The sequence below is a fragment of the Sus scrofa genome, chromosome 1 (assembly GCF_054392235.1).
Source record: "Sus scrofa isolate SSC_HxYL_T2T_F1_AM1 chromosome 1, Sscrofa_HxYL_maternal_Yorkshire_Landrace_v2.0, whole genome shotgun sequence".
NCBI classification, from domain to species: domain Eukaryota; kingdom Metazoa; phylum Chordata; class Mammalia; order Artiodactyla; family Suidae; genus Sus; species Sus scrofa.
The window spans coordinates 147,517,198-147,541,743 of NC_139383.1; the positions used below are offsets into that span (position 1 = coordinate 147,517,198).

The 24,546-nt window shown below is 51.0% G+C and overlaps 1 protein-coding gene across 7 annotated transcripts in view; it reads left to right on the forward strand.

The window, feature by feature from the left end:
- Positions 1-1,035: 1,035 nt before the first annotated feature.
- The window catches only part of LOC110261474 (uncharacterized), a 54,941-nt gene continuing 31,430 nt past the window's right edge, over positions 1,036-24,546 (forward strand). For all 7 annotated transcript variants that reach the window (XM_084975877.1, XM_084975856.1, XM_084975862.1 and 4 more), the window contains exons 1-2: positions 1,036-1,193; positions 12,403-12,522. The gene's annotated coding sequence lies outside the window, so the exon portion shown is untranslated. The remainder of the gene's footprint in view (positions 1,194-12,402; positions 12,523-24,546) is intronic.

Genomic DNA, 24,546 nt, shown 5'->3' on the forward strand with positions numbered 1-24,546 from the left:
CCTTTTCTTTCCATTTCAGTTTTATGTAGTACCAATGTATTTGGGAAGGCAGGTGGGAGATTAATTTTTTAATAGGCAAGTATTAGATTGCTACTACTTTCATAAATATACACCATCAGTTTCGTTCTTTTCAGCTAGAGAAATCTTGGAAAACTTTATCCTTTTATTTAATGTCAAATTCACTGTGACTAGAGCCCTGAAGTAGGATTTAATTCAAAATGCACTTGTATTTCTGTAACTGTCTAGTATGCCATGACCACTTACAGTTTTCAGTAAAGAGACTCCCCCTAAAACATTTCCATTTGGAAAATTGGAAAAAAAAAAAAACACATTGATTTATATTGGATTCACAGCCAAACTATTTATAGTTAGCATAATAATCTAGGATCACTGCAAAAATAAGATATGGGATCCAGCTTTAGTGAAAACAAGCAGCTCACAGAAAGAAATGTGTTAATGCCAATGAGAAAATGACACCAAAAAAGACGAGGGTAGCAGCAGGAGAGGCGTGGGTCACCTGCAGAGGAGCAAACCACAACCTCTTGGGGGAGTTTTCATGGCTCCCATCCAAGTGGCTGAGGAACTCTGCAGACTTAGGAAGTGTGAAGAGTGAAGAAATTCAAGTCAAGAAGAAAGGAAAGGGGGGAAATGGAGATGATAAAATATGCCACCACTTCAGGAAGAAGGCATTACTTAAAAGCGAGCATAATTTTACCAGCACCTGGGTTTTCTTTCCATCTTTTGCTTTAACAGTAGGCATCTTGCTTAGGGAAAGTGAGTCCAAATTTAAGGAAAGAAGTTGAATGTCATACTGTCAGTATTCTCTGCCTCTGGCAAACCAGTCCTACCATGACCCGACTCACAGGGCCCTGATTTTGCTGCAGCCAGACGTTCACCTCTGGCAGCAGATATTTCATAGGGGAGGGGCTGGGTGGCCTGCAGTGTGTCTTGATGGTGACAGTGGTTGTGGTTGTGGTTCCTTTGAAGAACCCAGAAAACCTAGACTGAAAGTGAGCATATCTCTATTTACTGTAGGAGACTGAGCTACGTGAATATTTGAAGATGAAGAGAAGGGCTGACGGTCTTCAGGCTGTTCACAAAGAAATGGTGCCTGATCCTTTACAAAAGATCCCGGTATTTGCAGTGTTTGGTAGAGGAAGAGATATGGGGAAATACTGAAACTCACTCTAAAGGTAAACATGGAAATGGGAGACTAAAGAGCAGAATCATCTGATACCACAAATATCAAAAAGAAAGCAAGAAATGACTTGATTTTTGCCTGTGCCTGTGGCCACCTCCAGGCGTTGTCTTCACACGCCACTTTCCTTTGGGACAGTCCTGCCCAGTCCATATCTTTGTGTGATCTCATTGATGCATCTGGATTGGCAAGCTCATCTCAGAGGTTGTGGAAAATTCCTTAAATAGAATTCATCACGTCCCGCCCCACCTCACCCTCAGGTTTCTCGCAGGTTCCTTCTCAGCCTCTTTGCCAAACTTGTAGATAATTTGTGCAGACGTGGATAATTTCCACTTTGGATCAGTTTCTCTTTCTGTTAGATAATTCCCATTATTTGTATGTAAATATTTTAATAATCTTAACAAGGAGTTCTAATGGCCATAAATTGCAAACGGTGTTTTCCACATTACCAATATTAAGATCACCTTTATTCTAGCTGTATATAAAGAACCTTCTAGAAAAATCTGAAAGTTCATTTTGGACCACTTTTATGTCATGTTTTTCATGAAAGTCTTAAAGACCCAATGTAGTTAGAGCCTTCATTTGGAAACACGTCAAGTGGTACTTCATCATCATAAGCTGCTGAGACACTGCACATGTCATTGTTTTAGTTAAATGATGGCTTTCTTTTTTAACCTGCAGCTTTTTCATAACAAAAATTTTAATATGGAGTTCCCGTCATGGTGCAGCGGAAACGAATCCGACTAGGAACTATGAGGTTGTGGGTTCGGTCCCTGCCCTTGCTCAGTGGGTTAAGGATCTGGCGTTGCCATGAGCTGTGGTGTAGGTTGCAGACACGGCTCGGATCTGGCATTGCTGTGGCTATAGCATAGGCCAGCAGCTACAGCTCCAATTAGACCTTAGCCTGGGAACCTCCATATGCTGTGGGTGCAGCCCTAAAAAAAGGGGGAAGGGATCAAAAAGACAAAAAAAAATTTAATATCATTTTTACTATGTGAAGTAACATATAATGCATTCACTTCTAAGTGATACCCTGGTACCTCTCAATAAAAGGGGAAAAAATATCCAAATGAGACCAAAATCTAGGAAGAGAGCTACCCAGACCAGCAAAACCAGAGGGAATGGGGGGAAAAAAAGACATTCAGTGTTCAAGTTTGTAAAGCATTAAAAAAAAAAAATTCTCCCAATCCCAGCCCACCTTGTACTTAGGAAGAAAGAATGCAGGATATAAATAATGCATGAATAGAATAACTAGATATGATGGTGATGACGTGTATAAAACAACCGGTCATACTTTTAGACTTGGGAAGTCAATTTTTTAGCTGTTTTGCCCTATATAGAGATTTAAGAATATTCAGACATGTATCTGTTACACAAAAATAATCACTTCAGTTCTAAAAATACTCTTCTGCTACTAACAATTTTTTAAAAAAGTGCAGCAGAAAAGCTTAATTAAACTTTCTGGTTGTTAAAACTCTGCTTCCTGAAAAATATACTATTCTTAGAGTCCCACAGTTCAATTGCAAAAAACAACTAATATATTATCAGTCAAGAAATAGTTCCTTTCTCATGCTTAGCACTGAGGCCATGGATGGGATTTTAATTGAATAAACCCAAGACTGTTCTGGGTAGCTGAAGATAACTTCATTCTGCAAGTAATGTCAGCCTCAGGAGAGGGGAATTGACAAGAGGCCAAATTCCTCCAGGAAACTTGGGACTAGTTGAAACCATCCTACCCCACCTCGCTTTGATGATGACGATGGGTGATAAGTTTGAATTTTTCAGCACCTGGTGAAAAGCACAGGCTTCACAGCTCCAAAACAACAACAAAGAAAGAACTAAAACATCATTTACAGATTGGCAACTTATCCCAGAGCCCACAGGGGAGCAGAAAGTAGCAGGGTGAGGAGAGAAATTTGATTCTTTCTTCCAGATATTATAAATGAGAAAAGTCACATAAGACAGGAAAGAAGCATGTTGTGTGGGGCTCTGGGGAAAGAAACCAACAGGCAGGGTGGGACTGCCTTGAGTAGATTGGAAGGCAGTGCCCTCAGGAGATGCAGCCTGGGGACACACCCCATCCCCTAGGCACAGGGCTTGGCTAAGACACTAATAACCCCACTGGGCTTCAGGCCTTCTCCTCTCTCGGGCCTCAGCCGTGCAGGGCACAACTGGGTTTGGGAATCCTCACAGTTCCAAGGTCAGATGGAAACCAAGGCTTTCCAGTGGTCTACATAACTAGCCAGAGCCATAGCATAGTCAGTAGTCCTGAGAGGGTGGGAAGGGGGATATTTTGGCCCACATTTCTTGGAAGAGGAAAGAGATGCCAAAAGGAAAATTAGGAGACAGAAGTGTTTTCACAGTCCAATTGTGGAAGAGGTTGAAATTAAAACTCCACCAATTTGTTCACTCCCAGGAAACAAGTGGCAGGTCCTATGCGAGGCTCTGGGGATTCGAAGGTAAACAGTACAGAGCTGGGGCTGCCTTCAGGGAGCTAATATTCTCTGTATTCTAGTGAGGAAAAAACAGAGGGAGTGCACATAAACATACCCAGACGGACCATTACAAAAAGGCTGGTGCTAGGAAAGGGGCTGCGGGAGGCAGACGTGGCCCAGCAGTGAGAAAAACTTGAAGCAGCCTGTCGTGGGAGGAGCTGAGGGAACAAGGTCCAGGGAGAGAAAGGCACTGATGGCTCTGCAGCAGGGCAGTGGTAGGCATGGTGTGGGGCTGAGGGAAGACCAGCAATGGGTGCGCTGGGCAGAAGAGTAGGAGGGCTGCCAGGGAAACAAGACCCTGCTCTTAGCTGCAAAAGCCATTAGGTTTTCACCCTGGGGACAAAGATATGCTGTGCCACGTTTGGGGCAGGTTGACATTTTGTTCCACTTTTTACCGTGATGCCCTGCAGAAGGGATTGGAGGAGGCTGAGGGTGGAGAGTGGACAGAGGCCCACCGGAATTGGATGTGGCCAGGGTGGGGGAGCGGGTGGTTGGCCATGGCTTGGATTCATCGGACTAGAGACGGGAGAAACAGTCAGAGAAGGCAAACCCAGCAGGCTGGAGACGAGGAACAGGGAGGAAGGGACAGGTGCCCAGGTTGCTATGAAATCTTTCAACTCCTGTTCCATCTCCATCTTGCTGTCCATGCCCCTTTGTGTTGATCTGTACCTAAGTTCTCTTTACCAGAAGAGCAATCTGCTTCACTGGCCCCACTTCTTCCCTGTCTCAGTCTCCAGCTTGCCACCACCACCCTTGAATACTGCTCTGGGGGCAGCTGATGGCCTGCCTCCCCTGCTGCACCTCCCATCTTCTTCTGCATCCCCAGTGGTCTTCACGTCACTGACCCTCCTCTCCTTGAACTTGAGCTCCTCCTCCTATCTCTCTACAGCTCTTCTTCTACCCCCTAAGTCAACACAGTACCCAGGTGCCCCAGGGCTTCCACCCTCACCTTGAAGAAGGAGCCTTCTCAATGCCCAGAGGTGGCCTGGCCACACACTCCCATGCCTAGCCTGCCTCCTCAACTTGATGAAATCTCTATAGCTTAAAACAAGATTGTGGTGATGGCCACATAGCTCTGTATTTATACCAATAACCACTGAATTCTACAGTGAAGAGGATGAGTTTTATGGTATGTAAATTATACTTCAGTGAAGCTTTAATAACAAAGGAAAAAGCCCAACAGCTCTCCTCTGGGGTCCCCAGCCCTACGCTCCACATCCATGCCTTGTCATCAGGGAAGCACTGCTGGCCTCCAATAGAAGTCATGCCTGACTCCTCTCTCTGAGGACCTCCTAAATACAGAAAGATACCAAAGGCAGCCTGCTCTAATCTATGAGTATCTTTGCAACCAGACTGCCGCTGGTTACCATCCCGCCTGTGCCTCCAGCATCACTCCTCAGAGCCTTCCCAGGCCATCCAATCAGAGTACGAGGCTGGACACTGCCACCGAGGGTGCATGTGGCCCTTTGGGAGGGTGCTTTGGGCTGTCACAGGGCTCTAAAGCACTCGGCACAGTCATTGGGGAAAGGATGCATGACAATTTCATATGACAAGGTGTCTCCTGTCCTCCAGGACTTCAGAATGAATGTCCCATCCACATTCTCTCACATACAGATAAGTCTTGCCTGCTGTTACTTAGCCTAGTACTAAGACATTCTTGTATTGAGCTGTCCTGCTCTTATTTTCCCCCCTCAGTTTCTTTACAGAGTGGCTGCTGACCCTCTTATTTGCTTAAATTCAAAATTACTTATTCAGCAACAAATGACCTCATTGTGCCTTTATGATTCAGGAGCAGGGCCATTTACACATAGAGAGAGTCTCTCTGTGTTTCTGGAACCTGGGCCCCCTTCTTCCAATGAGAGGGGTCACCCCAGTCTTGGCCTCCTCCGGAACAGGTGGTATCTCTGCACCTTTCCTGGGCCCAGGTCTCTAATTGTCAGGAAGCTGATGTTTCCAACCTAGTCTTGCAAACAGGTGGCACCACAAGCCAGACTTGCTGGCACCAAGTGGTCTGGGTTTTCCCCCTGAACAGGGCTGCCCTCTCATTTGGGCCTTAGGCAAATGAATAGCAGAAGCAGGGAGGCTGCACGGGGACATCTACCCACCAGGCCCGCCCTGCCCCACTCTCTGTGCGATGCAGGAGGGTGGGCTATGCCTCTTCCTCTCTTGCCAACTCTGGTGGTATAAGGGCCCACATCCACTGTAAGGCCTCATCCTTACCCATGTCAGTGATAGTGACAGTGTGGAGTCTAGTCTGAGCCCTGGGACACATGAGGCTGCCTTTTGCTTACTCTTGGCCCCCTGGGTCAGATGCTTTGGACATCTTCACTTTTCCCTCCTCAGGTCAAGGACCCCTGGTCATCAGCACTCTTCTCTGACTCCTACAATGTTTTGCTCTGAGTTCTCTGATGTTGTAGATGACTTCCTGCTTTACATGTGAGGGCCCATGCCTGCTAATGCAGGACTTTCCTCGTAGGGCCTATCATTCTAGAAATGTTTACTGAGTAGCTATGATATTTAAGATGCTATTCTATGCCCTGCATAGATGTATACATAGGGAACATGGCCAGTGCCTTTGAGAAGTTCATAATATATTCATTTACAGCCATTGGAGTGAAAAGACATTAGGAGAAAAGGGGGAAGTGGAAAGAGGGGAGAGACCACATTTATAATCAAACAAGGATAAACGTCATGCTGCTCACATCCACTGTTTGTTCCAGGCAGGGACATTGTACAGTGGTGACTGGGACCTGGGGACTGGGTGCTGGCCATTAGTAATCCTCCCCTCTCAGCTTGGCAAAGGCAAGGTCCCATCCTGTGGGCCTGCTGAGGCCCTAGAACATCCCCTCAGTACCTCTTCTGCTGCTGGACTAGAGAAAACAGTTGACTTGGGGAAGAAAAGGGGGCTCCCTAAGAGTCTATGGGGCCTCCACTTCCTTTCTAAGATGGAGAGGAGTTCCTGTTGTGACTCAGTGGGTTGAGAACCCCACACAGTGTTCGTGAGGATGAGGATTCAATCCTTGGCCTCGCTCAGTGGGTTAAGGATCTGCCTTTACTGCAAGCTGTGGCACAGGTCGTAGATGTGCCTAGGATCCCACATTGCTGTGGCTGTGGCCTAGGCTGGCAGCTGCAGCTCTGATTCGACCCCTAGCCTGGAAACTTCCATATGCTGCAGGTGTGGCTGTAAAAATAAATTTTTTTTAAAAATGGGGAGCTGCTCCTGGTCTCGGCAGAGGGAGGCCCAACTACTACAGCTCCAGGGACCTTTGGTCCCACTGTAATGGGTAGAAGAGAGAGGTGCTTCAAGGACACAGAGCCTTGGGGAAGGGGAACCCCTGAGACACACTCCTGGGAGACTCCAAAGATCACACAAGACTTGTCCAAAGTGAATGAATTCATGAAGGTTTTGAATGGGAGCCTAAGTGCGATGAGATGAAATGATGTGCGATGAGATGAAATGACGCCCCCCCTGAAGGGCATGGGCTCTGGCTTCTGACTTTCCACGTCTGACCGAGCAAGAGGATGAGCTGGGCCCTGCAGATGGGGGAGATACCCCCAGAGACTTGGGCTCTGTTCTTATTTGACAAACATCACCAGCTCTGGCCAAGGCAGCTGGACAGGCTGTGGCTGCAGTAATTGATCATGACAAGATCTGGGGGCAAAGGGCATCTGTGCTCATTCCTGAGAAGTGAGTAAGTATAGGCACACCTTCTGGGTCAAGTGACTCTTGAAGACATGAAACAAAGTTTCATCAAAGTGGCATCAAAGTTTCTTCTTAAAATAAATAATTATTGCTCATAAAAATAATTCTTGTGCCTAAAAATGTTACCATAAAAGATGTTTTCTTTGTCCTGAGGCATTCAGTTGGCCTGACAGGGCCAGGGACTGATGAAAGGAAGGTCCATCCATCCTTGCTCTGGAAGCAGTGGCCAGCCTTCCAGGCGTGGGGTAGGGCCCTCAGGTCTCCCCAGGCTCCCTACTGCTCTGTGGCTTGGATGTGCTAGGTTGAGCATCTTCAAAATAAAGACTCCTTCCAACTGAAGAATGGAAAATATTTGGTGATATTTCTACAGACAGGAAAGAGAAAAAGAGCAGATTCTTGAAGAAAAATGAGTCCTGATTTTTACCAAGCTAGATGGCTAGATGGTTCTATGAGCTCAGCCTGCCCTTCCCAACCTCTCAGCCTATACCTGGAGCCTGGATTTGGGTGTATACCCCACCTTGCACCCACCCTGTTGCCCAGAGGAAGTTTTCAGTCCCACCAGGTGGACATTTGGGACCAGATAGACAAAAAAACACATACAGTCAGAGGCACCAGACTGGAGAGACAGGACACAGACCTGCATGTCCTTCCCTCCCACCCTAGTCAGGCTCACTGTCTGGGGCCTTGCCTGTGTTGCCTCCTGTCACACCCCTCTTGATATCAGAACCAGCCAGTCAGCAGGTCTGTGTGGAAGAGGCAGTCACCCCCTGGCTGGGACCTTGGGTGACATAAGGACCTAGGGTGAGTGGCTAGAGAGCAGCTGCTTCCAGCCACAGGCCAGTGAGTTTTGGAGAGACCCTTTGATGTCCACCCTCCAAGACCTGCCCTGGGCCCCCACATGCCTGACAGATTTTACCTGCTCCAGACACCTGCCTTTATCAAGTAACCGCTCTTTTATTGTTCCATTTTTCTTGATATGGCTCTGCCGTCAGACAGAACACTTCAGTGTTCAACCAGCCCCGCTGTGCCCCAGGCCTCTCCCAGCCTCCTTTCCTTGTCTAATAACAAGGGTGATGATGCCTGGCTCCAAGGAGTAATAGAATGTGCCTGGTATCTCACAGGCTTGAAAAGGAACCCTTCTCCCACCAGCCCCCCAATACTGCTCCCCTCTGGGCCACTCACTCCCCTTCTTGGGCTCCGCTCAGTATTTATCTTTGTGTCCCTGGAGCTGAATTAGACTGCGTGGAGGGGGCGGGGAGGGGCGGCATAGTAAAGACCTTCCCCTGTCCCCAGGGGGCTCACACTCTCGAGGCCCCAGTGGGCCTCCACTCTGCTCTCCTTGGCGCCCTTCCTCCTCTCATGGCTCTGGGCCCAGTTGGCGACACTTGGCTCTGACGCACTTCTAACTGCTGACACAAGTTACTTGGATGCCTTTAAACCCAAAACAAGGTCAGACATCAAACCGCATCTCCCTCTGCAGCCAGGCCTCCACTCCCGCCAACCCCGGGAAGGACGTGGAAAGAATAAAAATATTAGCGGCGGAGTTAAGATTGTGCCACCAAGACCCCAGCCTCTGACTTTCTTGTGAATGTGTTCTGCAGTGTCTCTTGATGTGTCACAAGTTTTCATAGAGAAAAGTTCCATGTTCCATATGGTACGGTATGGTTTTCATGGGTATTTCACTGAAATTATATTTCTGAGATGGAGCCTTTCAATCCATTTTGCACATAGTTCTCTGAGGTCCTGACCTCTTCCTGCAGCCCAGAAAAGACCAGCATTTGCTGACTCTGGGGCTGTAGTCTGGCTAAGGAGCCCTTTTCCTTACACACCACGAAATGATCACTTTTGGTGAAAATGCTCCTCAAAGAAATAAAAAGCAAGGCACATTTGCCCAATTTTAAGTTGAGTGGGTTTGACATGCAGCATTATGCAACAGAAGGATTTTTGGTGCCAGCTGATGCTTAAGTGACACTGTTCTGCAACCTGGGTGTTGGTGACAACCCTGGCACCAATCCCGGGAGGGGCAGAAGGAGGCTGGGAGCCCAGGGTGGGCTGGGAGGATGACGCTGTGCCTGCTTCTCTCACCTCCTTGACTGCTGCACTGTTGTTCCAACACATCTTTCATCTGGGCTCATCAAAATCATCACCGAGAACACAGATCTGACAGGCAGCGGGGGTTCCAGGCTATTGGCCTCCTGATAAGGTGCCACTTCACAGAAAATACATCCAGAGCGGCTCTATTGTAAATGCCCTTCCAGGACGGGAGACATTAGCAGAGGGGCCCTAGATCCTTTGTGAGAGAGGCTCTCAGAGCCACTCTCTGTCTTTCTGTCTCTCTCTCTGATTTGGGCCTCCAGGCCAGACAGGACATGCCACACAGGAATGATTCTGCCAGAATGCAAACCAGCCTAGTCACCCACCCTCTGAGGCAAAGGACCAACCTGCACTGGATAGTCTGATTTTCTGGGGCTTGCCCCCTTTTTGACTAATTTCCTCCCCTTTCAGAACTGGAGTCCATCTGCCCATGCTTACCAGTCTCCAGCCCCCTCCCCCATCCCCAGGCATCCCTGCCTAGGGCTCAGCCTGATTGGTCCAAGTGTCAGCCCATTGTCTTGGGTCTGTGATTGGTTAAGGAATCCAGACCTAAGCCAATCAGCACCTGGCATTATTCTGAGCCCCAGAGCTAGTCCTCACATGGCTCCAAGGTTGGCAGGCTCCCAGTTGGAGAGAGTGAGATGTGAAAATGTTCTACCCTCTTAAGAGCCAGGAGGAAAAAAACACCTTCCTTGTCTCTGGACATCTGGGCATGTGGGTGTGAGGCTTGGGACTGCTGCCACCATATTTGCCACCACAAAGGAAGCTGGACTGAGTTTTGAAGTTGATATAGTTAGAGAAGGAAGAGCAGAGAGACCCACTGAGAGATGGGACCTGGATTAAGCCAGCCCTGAAGCCCACCCTAAGACTGCACATTTACTTATGTGAGAACAAACTTCCTGTAGATTGGTATGTTAATGGAGAAAGTTTCCTTTGAGCTTAGATGAGCAAGATTTAGGGATGGGGGACCTCTCGAGGCAATGTCCAGCACAACTCACTTTCTGGCGAACACATCTTCCTTATACTGATCCAGGTGATGGAAGGATTACTGTTGCACATTGATGTCACAGATGATTTGCCTATAATAATAGATGTGTCAGAGGCATACCTTTGGCCTTGGCTCTGCCCATCCTGGATCCTTTTCCAAGTGCCGAGCAGAGGGATTGAGGGCCGTGGGCTTTGAGATTAGAGGAGAGGAGAGCAAAGCCACTTGGACAGCTCCAAGACCAGGACCCCATTTCCTGGTGAGAGGGATCCTGGATTCACCACTTGGCATTCCTCTGCAGGCTATGCTTTTCTTTAGAGAGGCTGGAGGGCAGAGAGATCAAAAGTAGCAGGCTACCTGGGTTCAAATCCTAGTCTTGCCACTTGTCAGCTCTTTGGCCTTTGGAAGACTTCTAAACACTGATTGCCTCAGTTTATTTGCCTGTAAAATGGGAGTAGTTCCAACCTCACAGGGTGGTCATGATGATCAAATGAGTTAACTATTAGTGAGAAACTTAGTGCTAAATACATAGTAATCAGGGAATCAAATTTAAAATATAGCTATTATTAGTTTTAAGAATGGAGAATCAGGAGTTCCCACTGTGGTGCAGTGGGTTAAGGGTCCAGCATTGCCATGACTACAGGGTAGGTTGCAGCTACAGCTTGGATTTGATCCCTGGTCCGGGAACTTCCATATGCCACAGGTGCAGCCAAAAAAAAAAAAAAAAGGAATGGAGAATCAGCTGATTCTTAGTTTTTATATGTATGCAGTGTTAATTTACTTTTTATCCCTGAGAAGAAGTATTGGAAGGAGCTAGGCAGTGGACATCTGACCCTTCCTGGCTGCACTTGGAGATATCAGGCTTCCAGAAGCCCTAGACTCATCAAGCATCTTATGCCCACACAATGCAGACATGAGGACAAAGAGGCTGGGGGATGTGCCAGGACAGACCAATGACAGAAAGCCTGAGACTCCTCCTCTTCAGAAGCCCAAGAATGACTGAGGTCATAGGCCCTCCCACCCAATGCAATGAAGCCTAGGGCTCAAGATAAACTCATCAGTAACTACTAAATCAATGAATATTCCTTCCACCCTGAATTCTTACCCAGCATGTGTGCATGAATCCCACCACTGATAACCATAAAGAACTCTATATTCTGAATCCTTTTGGGAGATACCCTGTATGGCATCTCATTTTCTTCCAACATGAATGTGAGGGAACATACTCTAGGAAGAGGAACCCTGCAGAAGCCTGGCAGGGAAGACAGGAGGGCCCTCACCCGAGAAAGGTCACAAGGAATGCTACTAGAGGGAACTGGACTGTTGGCCAGTCTGTGTTCCCGCCAGCTGCACTGCCTCCCGTCCACCATAGGGAAGGCCTGCTGTCCCTCCTTGCCCCACCTGTGCCTGTCCCTCCCCACTTTGGGTCCAGGCCAGCCCTCCTGGCTGTAATCATGACAGGGTCAAGCACAATGCCATCTCCCAGGAGACGCCAGGGCCTCTGCCCACCCATGCCCACTCCCTAGAAGTCACCTCATTAGGGGCTAAGGAGTGCCCTTTGGCATTCCACTTGCTCTGGATTCCAGGGGCACTCATGGTAATGCTCTCATGGCCACTCTGGTCCAACCCATGGAAGTCCTCAAGGGCCTGATCATTTGCTGTGATATCAGAACCATCTTGTGACTGTGACTTTTAGAGCCTCTTGGCTAGCCTTCCCTCTCCCATCAGGCAGCATGTGGAGCAGGGGGCTGCCCGTTCTTATGCCCCCCCTCCCCATACCAATGCCTGTCCAATGTCAGCCCCCTTGTAGGGCCCTCCCTGGATGACTCCATGGCAGTCATGTGACTTGCTTTGGCTGATGGGCTGTTTGCAAGTATGATGCAAGTGCCGCCAAATGGGGCTTGTTGGCTCTGCTTCTCTGCCACAGAAATGAGAAGACCTCCGACAGGCCTGCCAGTCGATGAGCACACAGAGCAGAACTAGCATCCCCAGTTGCCCCAGTTGAGGCCTCCCTAGACCAGCCAGAAGCCGGTGGACCTCCCCACAGGTGAGTGAGCCCAGCCAGAGTTTCCGGTGAAACCAGGTAAGTCACCAGCCACAGAAATGTGAGACCAATAAATCCTTCTTGCTTTACGGTTCTGAGTTTTGGGCGATCTGCCACACAGTGTTATTGTGGCACTTGTAACTGAGACACAGGCAAGGTGGGGCTCCTGTCAGCCTTGTCAGAGAGGAGGGAGTGGCCAGTGTGGAGGGCCAGGAGGTGGGTAGCCCTTAAAATAAGGGTAGTCCAGGACCACTTAGGGCTGATCCTCACAGGTGGCCATTCCTAAAGCGCATGGGAAGAGGCAGGAAATCCTGCTGAGGCGGCGTCACTGAGCACCTGTGATGGATAACTTGGTCTAGGGGCCTTGAGCACCCAGCATGGGTCAGACTTGGGCCATGCTGCTTGAACTTGTCTCCCCAAGATGACAGGCTGGCTGCAGGGATTGACAGGACAGTGAGTAACCTTTTCTTTCCCTCCTTGGCCCCCACAAATGGTGACTGTGTTCACCCTCCACCTCTGAGGCTGAGCCATGAGGCTTGCAGTCCAAAGAGGGAGTCTAGAACCTGGAGATCTATGTCACAGCCACCAGCCTGCTGGGCTGCAGAAGGCTGCCCCACCCATGGGCATGCTTCTGCCCAAGGGCAGCCCAGGTCCAGCAGTTGATCAGCTCAGGATAGATGCTTCAGTCCCCGCACCCCAACCTGGGGCACCCCGAGCTCCAGAGCTCCCCAAACCCTTGGTTGAAACCACCTTCTCCCTCTGCCTCATCCTGCTCTGCCCCTTCCCTTCCTCACACCAGGTTGACCCCCAGCAGACACACTGGCAAACTTCTGCGGGCCAGGCTCTACCTCAGAGGTGGTTTCCCTGGGAACTCAATTGCAGGAGGTTTACAGGGGAGGGAGGGACTCCGTTCCTGCCTTAGGTGACCTCTCAATCCTCATAGAGTTGGGCAGTAACCCAGCACATCTCCTGTGCTTCCCAGGGAGGCCTCAGGACAGCAACTGCAGGAGGTGAGGCAGGGCCAGCCTGCAGGGGGAGCAGCAGCTCTGATGGAGCCAGAGCCGGGGAGACCCGAGGTCAAGGGCTCAGAGAGGATGCCCACAGAATCCCAGGTTCAGGGCAGACTCACCATGATGCACAGGTCTCCTGCTCAGGGGTAGGACATTTGTCTTTGCTACCAGCCTTAGGAAATAAATATGTAACCTTCACCCACCTGAGGGGACTGTCTGTTTGCCCTGACATCATAATAGAAATGGCATGAGGACTGGAGTTCCTGTTGTGGTGCAGTGAAAACAAACCTGACTAGTGTCTCTGAGGACATGGGTTTGATCCCTGGCCTCTCTCAGTGGGTCAGGGATCTGGTGTTGCCGTGAACTGTGGTGTAGGTTGCAGATTCGGCTTGGATCCCATGTTGCTGTGGCTGTGGCTGGTGGCTACAGTTCTGATTTGACTCATAGCCTGGGAACTGACATATGCTATGGGTGTGGCCCTAAAAGGACAAAAAAGAAAAAAGGAAGACAAAAAAAAGTGGTGTGAGGACTGTCAGGTCAGAGAAGGTAGGCCTGGAATGGAGGGTGCCATAGACTGAATGCCTGTGTCCCCTCAAAAGTCACATGTTGAAATCCTAGCCCCCATTGTGATAGTGTTAGGTGGCAGGGCCTCTGGAAGGTGATTAAGTCATGAGGGTGCAACCCTAATGAATGGGATTAGTGCCCTTATGTAAGAGACCTGGGAGCTCTCTCAATACTTCTGCCAGGTGAGGCCAGGGAGAAAGCTGTCTATGAGCCAGAAAGCAGGCTCTCACCAGATACTGAATCTGCTGGCAACTTCATCTTAGACTTCGGTCTCCGGAACTGTGAGAAATACATTCTGTTGTTTATAAGGCACCCAGTGTATGACAACTCATAATAGCAGCCTGAAAGGACTGAGACAGAGGGTAAGAAGGAGATCCTGGAGACATTCTTGAAGTCCCTGATGGCTTGACCATGCCTAAGGCACCATAAGTTCAGATGCTGAGCTTCAAAAACCTACTGTGTAGTGGAGGAGTCATGAGTCTACACACAGAAACTCTAATTCCATCTCTGAATACCCACTAGTACCAGGTACCAGGCTGGGCACTTGGGAGTTGCCAGCCAGACCTGCTCCAGGAGCTCTTGACAAGGCTGTAACATCACACCAGTGTGATATGTTAGCATGTGGTATCTCAGCAACTACACACCACTCTGTGGAAGAGAAATGGAGTCGTGTCTGAAGGGAAGGCAAGATGCTTTCCAGCTGGGGAACCTGGAGAAAGCTGGGAGCAGTGATGTAAGAGAAGGTCCATAGACATGCCCATGGAGTTCTGAAGAGGAGCCCACCTGATCACAGGCAAGATCATATCCTTCAACACAGGATGGTCTCTGTGAGGCAGGGACAAGAGGGACCATGTCTTCTCCCTCTCATCTCTGTATTATCATCACCTAGCACAGGGCCTGGAACTTAGTGGAAGCTCGATACCTGTGCATTGGAGGAATGAACAGATAAGATAGAGACAGACAGGTGCATTAGTTAGCTATTGCTATGTACAAAGTTACTCCAAAATTTAGCATCTTTAAACCCTTCATGATCTCACTCAGTTTCTGTGCGTAAAGAATCTAGAGGCAGCTTAGTTCAGAACCTTGCAAGGTTGCAATCAAGATGTGAGACAGGCTCCCAGGCTCAAGTGGGGCTGGAGAATCTGCTTCCATGCTGTCTCGGCCACTGGAGGGTCTCAGGTCCCTACTAGCTGCTGGTTAGAGATGTCCATTAGTTCATGTCACACCAGCCTCTCCACAGGCCTGCCACCAACATGACAGCTGGCTTTCCCAGAACAAGGGCTCTGCAAGCGAGAAGAAGGCAGGCAGGATGGAGGTCACAGTCATCACCTCACCATTGCTCTGTTGTATTTAGTAGAAATGACTCACTAGGTTCAGCCCACAATTAAAGGGGTTGGGGGTTGTCCAGAGGTGGGAAAATGAGGAGGCAGAGATTGTTGGGGCCCACTGAGAGGGAGCACAAGGCATAGCCAAGGTCCAGGGGCTGGAATGCCAAGCACACTTTGAATTAAAGTCCCATCATTCCTTCTCCCTCACAAGGGGACTAGCAGCAGCCAGCTATGCCCATCTCCTCATAGATCTGCGTCTCCACTTCATGGGGCCTCAATCCTGGGTTTGAATCATTGCATCCAGCCTTTTCATCCCCTGCCCTCTTCCTGCACTTGTTCCCCTGCTGTAAGACCTCAGTTTCCCCTTTACACTTTTCATGCACCGAGGTAGCAGTTCTTTATGGTAAACTCCCTCTGTTCAAAGAGCTGGTGGGGTGTCTGCCTCCAGCTGGATTCCATGTGTCACAGTGGGGCAAGAGTGGGTGTGGTTGGAGAGCCCTGAAAGGGACCCTGTTGGGTAGGTGCCATCCTTGCTCAGCTCTCAGTGGCCCACAGGGTGACCTCCTTGCTCAAGGCCACACAGCAGTAAATGGTGCCCACTGCCCAGTACGGCCTGTAGAGAGGAGAAGCCCAGCCTCGTTCCTGGGGAGGTGGGGACTCAAGACTCCAGGGTCGAGAGTTTTCTCCTAAATTGGGGAGCATTTTCTACCATTGCTGAGGACATGGAGCTGGGAATTATTTAAAGGAGGTACTGAGGCTTTGACATTCTCTGCTGGGCTTGGGTGAGGGAGAGCAGGCTGTGCTATGTCTTCAGAGCCCTCCCCACACCCCAGGTCAGCTCTGGCCCCTGGGCACTCTGCATCTCCCAGGCTGCCAGGCCTAGGTCAGAGCAGGAGGCTGCAGGGCTGTGGGCTGGACACTGCAGGTGCCCCACTCAGTGAAGAAGGCCAGGGACCATTCCTGCATTTCAACCTGCCCTGCAAATTAGGAACAGGTTTACTTGCATGATATCACTTTATTATGTTTATACACAGTTGAACCACAGAGCATGGGTTCACCAAACACACAAAATGTTGTGAAAGGATTGGCTGTTTCTGGACTTTTTGGTGAGGATTAATTTAACGCTCGTTCATTGCCTTTGTCATCTGCTGGCATGTGCCAACAGGCAAGTCTCTGCTCACAGCCATTGAAGGCTTCAGAATAGCTCAGCAGGGGGAAACTTAAATTTGAGGAAAAACATTCTAGAGGACATTGTGGTTCCTCACCCAGCTTCCACGACCCTTTCTTCCATCTCAAGACCCCAGTTGTCTGTTATGGCTGCTCCACTCCTCTCTCTTGTAGAGTGCCCAGGACGAGCCCCCAGGGGCTCTGTCCTCTTTGGGGTGTCCCCCAGAGCAGAGCCTGCAATAAGAACTTGGTTGTAGGTGACCCCAGGCAGCTCGGGGTGGAGATGAGGGAGGGAAAAGGAGGGAGGGTCCCCTAAGCATCATGTGAATTAGGGCCTTCCCCTGCAGCGAGGGGCTCAACTCACTGGGCCCTGGGCTTCCAGTGGGTATTTGTCCACAAACCCCCAAGCCTCCCTACCCTGTCCTCCTGGGATAAGAGGCCTCTGGGGGGCATGAACTCCTCTGGAACTTCCAGGCCATGCCAGTAGGTGAGGGAACAACTTCCAAAGGTGGTGGAGAAGAAAGAAAAGAGAAGCAGCCAGTAGATGGCTCCTGCCAGCCAGGAGAGCTCTACGCTCTCTACGCTCAGTCACCAAAGTCTCGATTTCCTTATCTGTAAAATGGGGCGAGTGGTACATACATGGCAGAGCCAATGTGAGAAGCAGTAATAGATATGTTTCCTGACATACAGTAGGGGCTCTAAAGGTGCTGGCTCTGTACATGGCAGCTCCTTTAGTGACAAGCCCCTCTGCCTCATTAGTTTGCTGAATGCTGTGTGTGACTCTGGGTTCTGCTTCCCCTCCTGCTGCCTCCACTCCTCTTCCTCTTCCCACACCCTCAGGCAACCTGGGGCTCCAGGCACATCCAACTTGAATCCCTAAAGTGGGCCTGCCAGTAGAGAAGCCAGGCCCTGTCCCAAGGTGTCCCAGCCAGGCTGGGCCAGGATGCCATCTGCTCAGACTCAGCAGTGGAACCTAGGCTGATCTGTGGAGTCACTGCCCCCCACTTGAGTCCCCAGGCCATGAAATTGGCGCTCTGGCCTGAGCGGTCACCTGCTCTGAGCCACGGGAGGCCCAGCGCTCGACCTTTCCCTCCCAACGTCATTTTCCATCCTGCTGCGTTTTTGGCCAGGCCTGAAACACTTCTCTGGGGCAGCCAAGGAGGATTGTTCAAAGGCTTGTCATTGTTTCAGGATCAGGTTGCCTGAGCCTCAAGAATCCAACAGAAACCAGAACCTCCTCTGAGTCACAGGCACCCACAATGAGACCTTGAGTGGACAGTGGGGGCCGGGTGGAGGGCAGTGGCTCTCTTGCCTCCTTTGGGGCCCAGAATGTTTAAGCATTGTCCTCCCCGCCTGCAACTAAGCTCCGTTTTTTGTAGCTCAGGCCAAGTGCCAAATTGGCACCATGGTCTGGCCCCTAGCCTGGGCCTTGCTGCGCCTGAGCCAAGTCAGAGGGGAAGGTGGCGGCCCCTCTCAGGCAGGGAGAATGCCACCTGCCCCCAGGGGAAAGGGGGTTTCCAGGCTTGGGGTTAGTGCTGCTAGACACACAGAAACCCTTTCAGATCTTCATGGTCTGTGTGTCAAGACAGAGGACCCCAGGACCCCAGGACCCCAGGACCCCGGCCTCACTGCTGTTCCACCCTTCAGCTCCCTTCCCAGGTCCCTATCCATCATCTGAGACTGGCCCCTGGGAAGCTCATCACTTGGGGCCTCTAAACCACCTTTTGACACCTGTATCCCACATGTATTTTGAGGAGGGGATTAGTGGCAAGCCATCCACTGGAGGCTCAGCCCCTTACCCCACCCACACTCTGGACCACTTAGCTCTAGAAGTTAGCTCATGGTCAGTGGTCAACAAATGAAAGCCATTCACTAGCCCCACATTTCTTCAGGCATCTGGTGAATGGCCATGGCTTTAGGTGTGTACTGTCAGGGGCCCAGCCTAGCCCCAGCCCGGCTGCTTTGCTAATTATGTCCTACTGCGACACACTGCCCTGTCACATCACAGCCAGTGGGAGGCTGAGCACTGCTCTCAGGACCTGCCATAGACCTACCAGCCTCCTGTTCCCTGGAAAATGTCCTCAGGTGTGGAGCATGGCTACTTCTCCTGGTGCTCCCAGCACCCCCCACTAGGGAGGGAGCAGGCAAAGGAGGGGCTCTGGCTTTAAGCCAGGTCCCCAAGAGCAGGGCTGTCTCTCCTGGCTCTGCCACTCCCTTGGCTTTTCCTCCAGCACAGCTTTTTAGCACCTCGGTGGAATCTGACTTGTCGTAGCCTTACTTCATGATCACTTGCATTGATTAAGCACCTAGTGTATACCCCAGGGCTGTTCCCATGAAACAGAGCAGTTGGAAGAGGCTTTTGGTCACAAAAAAAGCATTTGCAGTTCTAGATACATTATTTTGATCCTCATGGCCCCTTCTGGGTGCAGAGTCTATGCAGTGTCCTGTTTTCCAGATGAGGAAGGGGAAACCTGTATGAGGTCACTTCATTGTGAATCAGAGTCTAGCAGAATCTGAATCAGAAGCCATCATCTCTTTTGTGAGGGTAAGTGGCCTCCCTCTTTTTGAGAGGAGTTTATGGCTGAGTTTTGGAGGCAAGATGATCTAGGTAAGAGCCCTCTAGAACCACTGAAGCCAGCCAATAATCATGCATACATAATCATGGCCACCTCTTAGCTACCTTTCCTGAAGACAGGGGAGGGTCTCGGTCACAGGGCCCTGGGAGCAGTTGGTGCAGCTGAGAGGAGGGCGGCCAGCTGAGCTGGTCTGAGGGGACGGCAGACACAGGGCAGCACCGTGGACAGTGCAGACCTGCCAGAGGGTGTGTCCTGCAGCAAATCAGGCTGGACTGTGGTAGAGGCTGAATGTGGTCTGAGTGAGAGGCAATGATACCACAGTGGATTTTGACCTGGGAAGGGCCCCCTACACACACTCAGTCCAGAGAATCGTAGGGAGATGGCAGAGAGGAAGTGTCTCAAGTTAGAATGACTGAGTTTTCTATATGGAAGGTGATGGGAGCCTGGAAATTGCATTTTAAATTGTGGAGTCAGCCAGGTAATTCAGTAACGAGAATAGCACGTCTGACTTGTAATCACCATAACTTATTCTGCACAGCAAAGTTCCCCAGGGACCTCAAACTCTTTTCTCCTTCCTCTCCTTTGGAGAATGGACTTTATCCTATTCAGTGGCAGCTCCTCACTCCCAGTGTCCTTGGTCAGCAGGTCTGGCAGGACCTTACAAGCTCTCACTCTGCACGGACCAATGAGGGCGGCCCCTACCTGCCCTCCTAGGCTGGCCTGCAGTCTCTCCTCCCAGCCTCCTTCCTCTCTGGCTGGTATGTCAGCTGGTGATCAGTTTTGCTCTGTGAATTGTAGTTAAAGTGAAGACCTTCCCCCTCCTGAGAGAAGGTCTGTGCCCCTCCCCTCCTTCCCTCTTCTTACCACTTGGGCTTCTTCCTCTGATCAAAATCTGCTCCCTGGACAGATCAGAGAGCAAACATTTATTTTCCTTTAGGCCCAGTGTCTCGGCTTGATCGTCATTTTATCCTCAGCTAGTAGCCATAACACTTGGCATATAGTAGGTGCTCAGTACATTAGAAGAAAACTTTTTTTTTGACTGAAAGGATGGATGGATGGAGTGATGGATGGATGGGTGGGTAGGTTGGTGGGTAGATGGATGGATGGATGAATAGGTGGGTGGGTGGGTAGATGGATAGATTGATGGGTACATGGATGAATGGATGAGTGGGTGAATGATAGATGAATAGATGGATGGATGGATGGATGGATTGGTGGGTAGATGGATGGATGGATAGATGGTTTAGCAGATAGTTGGGTGGATACATAGATAAATGGATGTGGGTGTGTAAAGGCTCTCCAAGGCAGAAAATCATCTTAAAACATCCCCTTGGATTAGGGACAAGTGGGGTTAGGGTCCTGCTTCCCTGGACCCCCCTGGGTATGACTCTTTGTCTCTCTGGGCTGTGAGTGGTAGGAAAGTAAGTCAATTAAAGTAACCAGAGCACTCGTAACCCCAGGAGGTAATGTGTAGTCTGGGGCAGGGTAGCTCCAGGTGAGGGTGAGCAGGACACAGCAATCTCGTGGGACCCAGGTGTGAAAGCCTGCTGGAGAGCAAAGCCTCAGTTGTCACTTTACAGGGGCTCAAACCCCCCAAGATAGTGTGGCTGTCAGCACCTCTTTGTTCTAGCTGCAGACACCAGACAGCTTCTACCTCCTGGGCCCCACTCTTTTTTTATGGCTATACCTGTGGCATATGGTAGGTCCCAGGACAGGGATTGAATCCAAGTCTCGGCTGCAGTCCACACTGCAGCTGCAGCAACACCAGATCCTTAACCTACTGTACAAGGTGGGGATTGAAACTGCACCCTTGCAGCAGCCTGAGCCACTGCAGAGACAACACAGATCCCCCTGCACCACAACGAGAACTCCCTGGGGGTATTTGTTACTGAGACATAACCTAACTTACCATGGCAGGTTCAGGGCCCACATACTCTCAATAATCCTAGAAAAATCACCTGCTTTTCCTTCCAGGCATGGCCAGGACATACTGATTTTCAGGTTTTTGATGGCTCTGACCTAGGCTTCCTGGCCAATTCTTTCAGCACCTCTGTGGATGGCCTGGCCCCTGTCTTGGAAAGCCCCCAAACACTTCCTATGGGTTCTAGCCTCAGCTGTAACAGTTCTTGCTCACAGGACTATGATTTCAAGCCAGGCCGAGGAATTGCAGTGAATACATGGCCTCCAGGGAAAGCTTCCCATGGAAGTGTGGGCCCCAGTTGGCATAAAAAGCTGTTTTCACACTTGCCTTATTTTTTGCTGTGAGCTGATGGTCTCCTCTGGAAGTGAAGCAGTCAGGGAGCAATCCCTCTCCCCAGGAAGGCATGTGTTAATCAAGGAGCTGAGAGGTGCCGCATAACCTTGCAGGCCGGGCCCTGCCTCCTCATCTCTCTGAGCCCCGCGTGCGTGTCTGCACACCCTGTGTGTGGACAGGCCCTAAGTGCCTGCCGGCTCTGTAGGCCATGAAATGAGTACGCCCAGCTCCCGGCCAGTGGCAGGCTCAATGGGGAGGTGGTTTTTAACAGCCTCCTGCTTATTGATTTCTGTGAGGTGAGGTCAACTTCAACCCACTCTCCTGTGGAGAGAGGCTGGAAACCAATGCTCTTTTGTCCCCATCCACTTCCTGCAGGCTCTCAGCTGTGTGATCAGATCCCTGCTGCTGTGACCTTGGGCACATCATCTCGCCTGGGTCTCAGTTGCTCCCACATCCCTGTGTCACCTGGCAATGACATGCACTCAGAACCCCCTAGGGGCCAGGTGGTAGGGTCGTCCATCCTCGCCCAGCCCCCACATAGGCACAGTTCTCACCCACTCCAGTTTCTCAAATGAGGACACTGAGGCACAAGGGGTCAAGTGACATAACTGAGGACACACAGCTGGTGGCTGTGGCATAGTGCCCACCTCTGTAGTGGCCCAGGATCTGAACACAGCCAGCATGGCTGAGACCCCACCCCTTACTGGGGACAGTGTGCCTTCCTGCACTCTGTGCCCAGTGCCAGTAGGCCCTCAGCCTTTATTATCACAGCCGCCCCCCCCCATTTGTTCCCTGATGGGGGAGCAGCATAAGGGGTTGGGACTCACTGTGCATATAGCCATGTGGAGACCTGGCGGGGTGGCTTTCCTGTGGGCTTCAGAGCCTCATTGGGGGTGGGCAGGAGTCACCGAGGAAAGGCTATGGCTGCAGGTGACAGGACATCATGAGAAGGCCTATTAGCCCACCCAAGGAGGTAGGGGACCAGACTAAGGCAGCAGTGACCACCCTGGCACCCCACACAGAACCCCAAGTGGTGGCTCCCTGGGAATGTACTGACCACCAGTGGGTGCCTGCCAGATAGGGCTGGGGAGACAGAGCCCTCCGGTGGCTCAGGTCAAGCATGGTGGCAAACGAGGGAGGGGCCAGGCCCTCCCAGGAGAGGTTGGAGGAGTCTGTGGCTGGTGGGTGTGAGGAAGAGGAGCAGCCCTGTGGGGGAGGCCCTGGACTCATTCTCATGTGCCAACAAGGACTGTGGGTATGTGGGGGCGGGGACTGCCCAGCTTGTGGGGTCCTTTTCTCCTTCCTCTGGAGCCCCACATACAGACTGATGATGGAGCATGACCATGAATGCTGGCAACATTGGCTGGGCTGGAAGCAGACCCCTCACTCAAGGGGGCCCCTCCAGGGCCTCTTCCCTTGGAAGTGGACTGTGGGCTGTAACTGGGAGGGGCCTGGAAAGTGGTGGCTGTGTGGCAGAGGGTGAAGGAGTTGAGGGCACATGCCCTTCCATTCCCCCACATGCAGGAAGGAGTGCACATTGGGGTGCTGAGGGTAGGAAATCCCCCACACCCCTTCAACCTTAAGGCTGCCCCCCGCCCCCCAATTTGGATTCCTGGGCTTTGTCTCTGCCACTTCAGCACTGGCCCTGGGTCCCTGCTGAGAGCTCACAGCTCCTCCACGTCCTGTCTGTGGCTCCAGCTCCACTGACTCCTGCCCTGCCTGCTGGGTGCTGTGGGCTGTAACTGGGAGGGGCCTGGAAAGAGGAATGGGCACCTAGCACCTCATGCAACCTCAACACATAGGAAATCCCCTGTAGGCAGAGGTGGCCCCTCGTGGGTGAGCCCAGGACATGAAAAGGCCATGAAGAAAAGGAAGGGACATCAAAGATAGAGAGAAGTTACTTTGGACACACTCATGCCTGGAGCTGGTTTATGCCCGGGGAGCCCAGGGGATGTGTGTCAGGCACAGGGGCACTCTCTGGTCAGTTCCCCCTTCTCAAGGGGCCACAGCCAGCAGGACATTGCTGTCCCCTCCAAGCTGTTAAGTGGAGAACTATGAGAGGAAACAGGCTGGGATGGCTGTGGACGTTACTGAGCACAGGCCTGAGCCTGAGACAGTGGCCCTGTGTCTGAGAAACCCCCTTGGCCTTAAAAGCATCAGCATGGGTGCTAAGCTTTCAGGAGACTTCCTGGTTTGGCTCCTCTCATTCCACTCCCACCTGTGTCCTGACAGAGGGGTGGAGTGGGGGGGACAGAGGCAGTGAAAGACCACACGCAGGGCAGGTCCTAGCAGGAGAGAGAGGCCCCCTGTGGGACAGCATGGCTGGGGACCAGGCTCCTTTGCCACATGATGACCAGATTTACCCCAAGACTGCAGTTGAAATGGAAAATTTGGAAAATCAGAGCTGTCGTGGCCCAGTCTGCCTCTCCTCCCTGAGCAGGATGTGCTGGCATCCACCTGGCTCTTGGCTGGGCTCTGGGGGCTCTTGGCAACTTCTCCCATGGCAGGGACTCCAGAGAACCTGGGGGCAAGTGGCCATGAGCAGCTTCTCCTCCTGGCTGGAGGGGACAGCAACCTGTGATAACCCCCATCTTCCCACCCATAGAACAGATAGAGAACCAGGAAGGTGCCCCATTGCCAAGGGGTCAACCTCACCTGGCACTGGGGGGCACTAAATAACACAAGATTCAAAGAACCAAGTCCAGAGCTGGTCCCTTGTCCCTCTATTACCTGCATCCTGATGGCCAGTTGGCCAGCCCTGGGACAGCCTGACCAATACCGGACCAATACCAATACCCAACAGCCTCCACCATACACCTCAGTGGCCACCATGCAGAGCCCAGAGCATGGGAAGGAGGCCTGTCACAGAGGGGTTTATATTCTTGTCACACACTCACAAATGACTACTTTTTAATTTTTTCAGAGCTTATACCTTGGGCTCTTATACACAATCCATCTTCTTAAAAGTCCCCCTGGGATCCTTGGATAGCCTCAAGGCCACCTGTTTAAAACAGCACCACTACCCCTGCCCCTGCCTGGATTCACTCTCTCTCTCTGTCTGCTTTATTTTGCTCTGTATATTTGTTGCCAGAAGTGCTCTTGTATTCTATTTATTGATCTTATTTAGC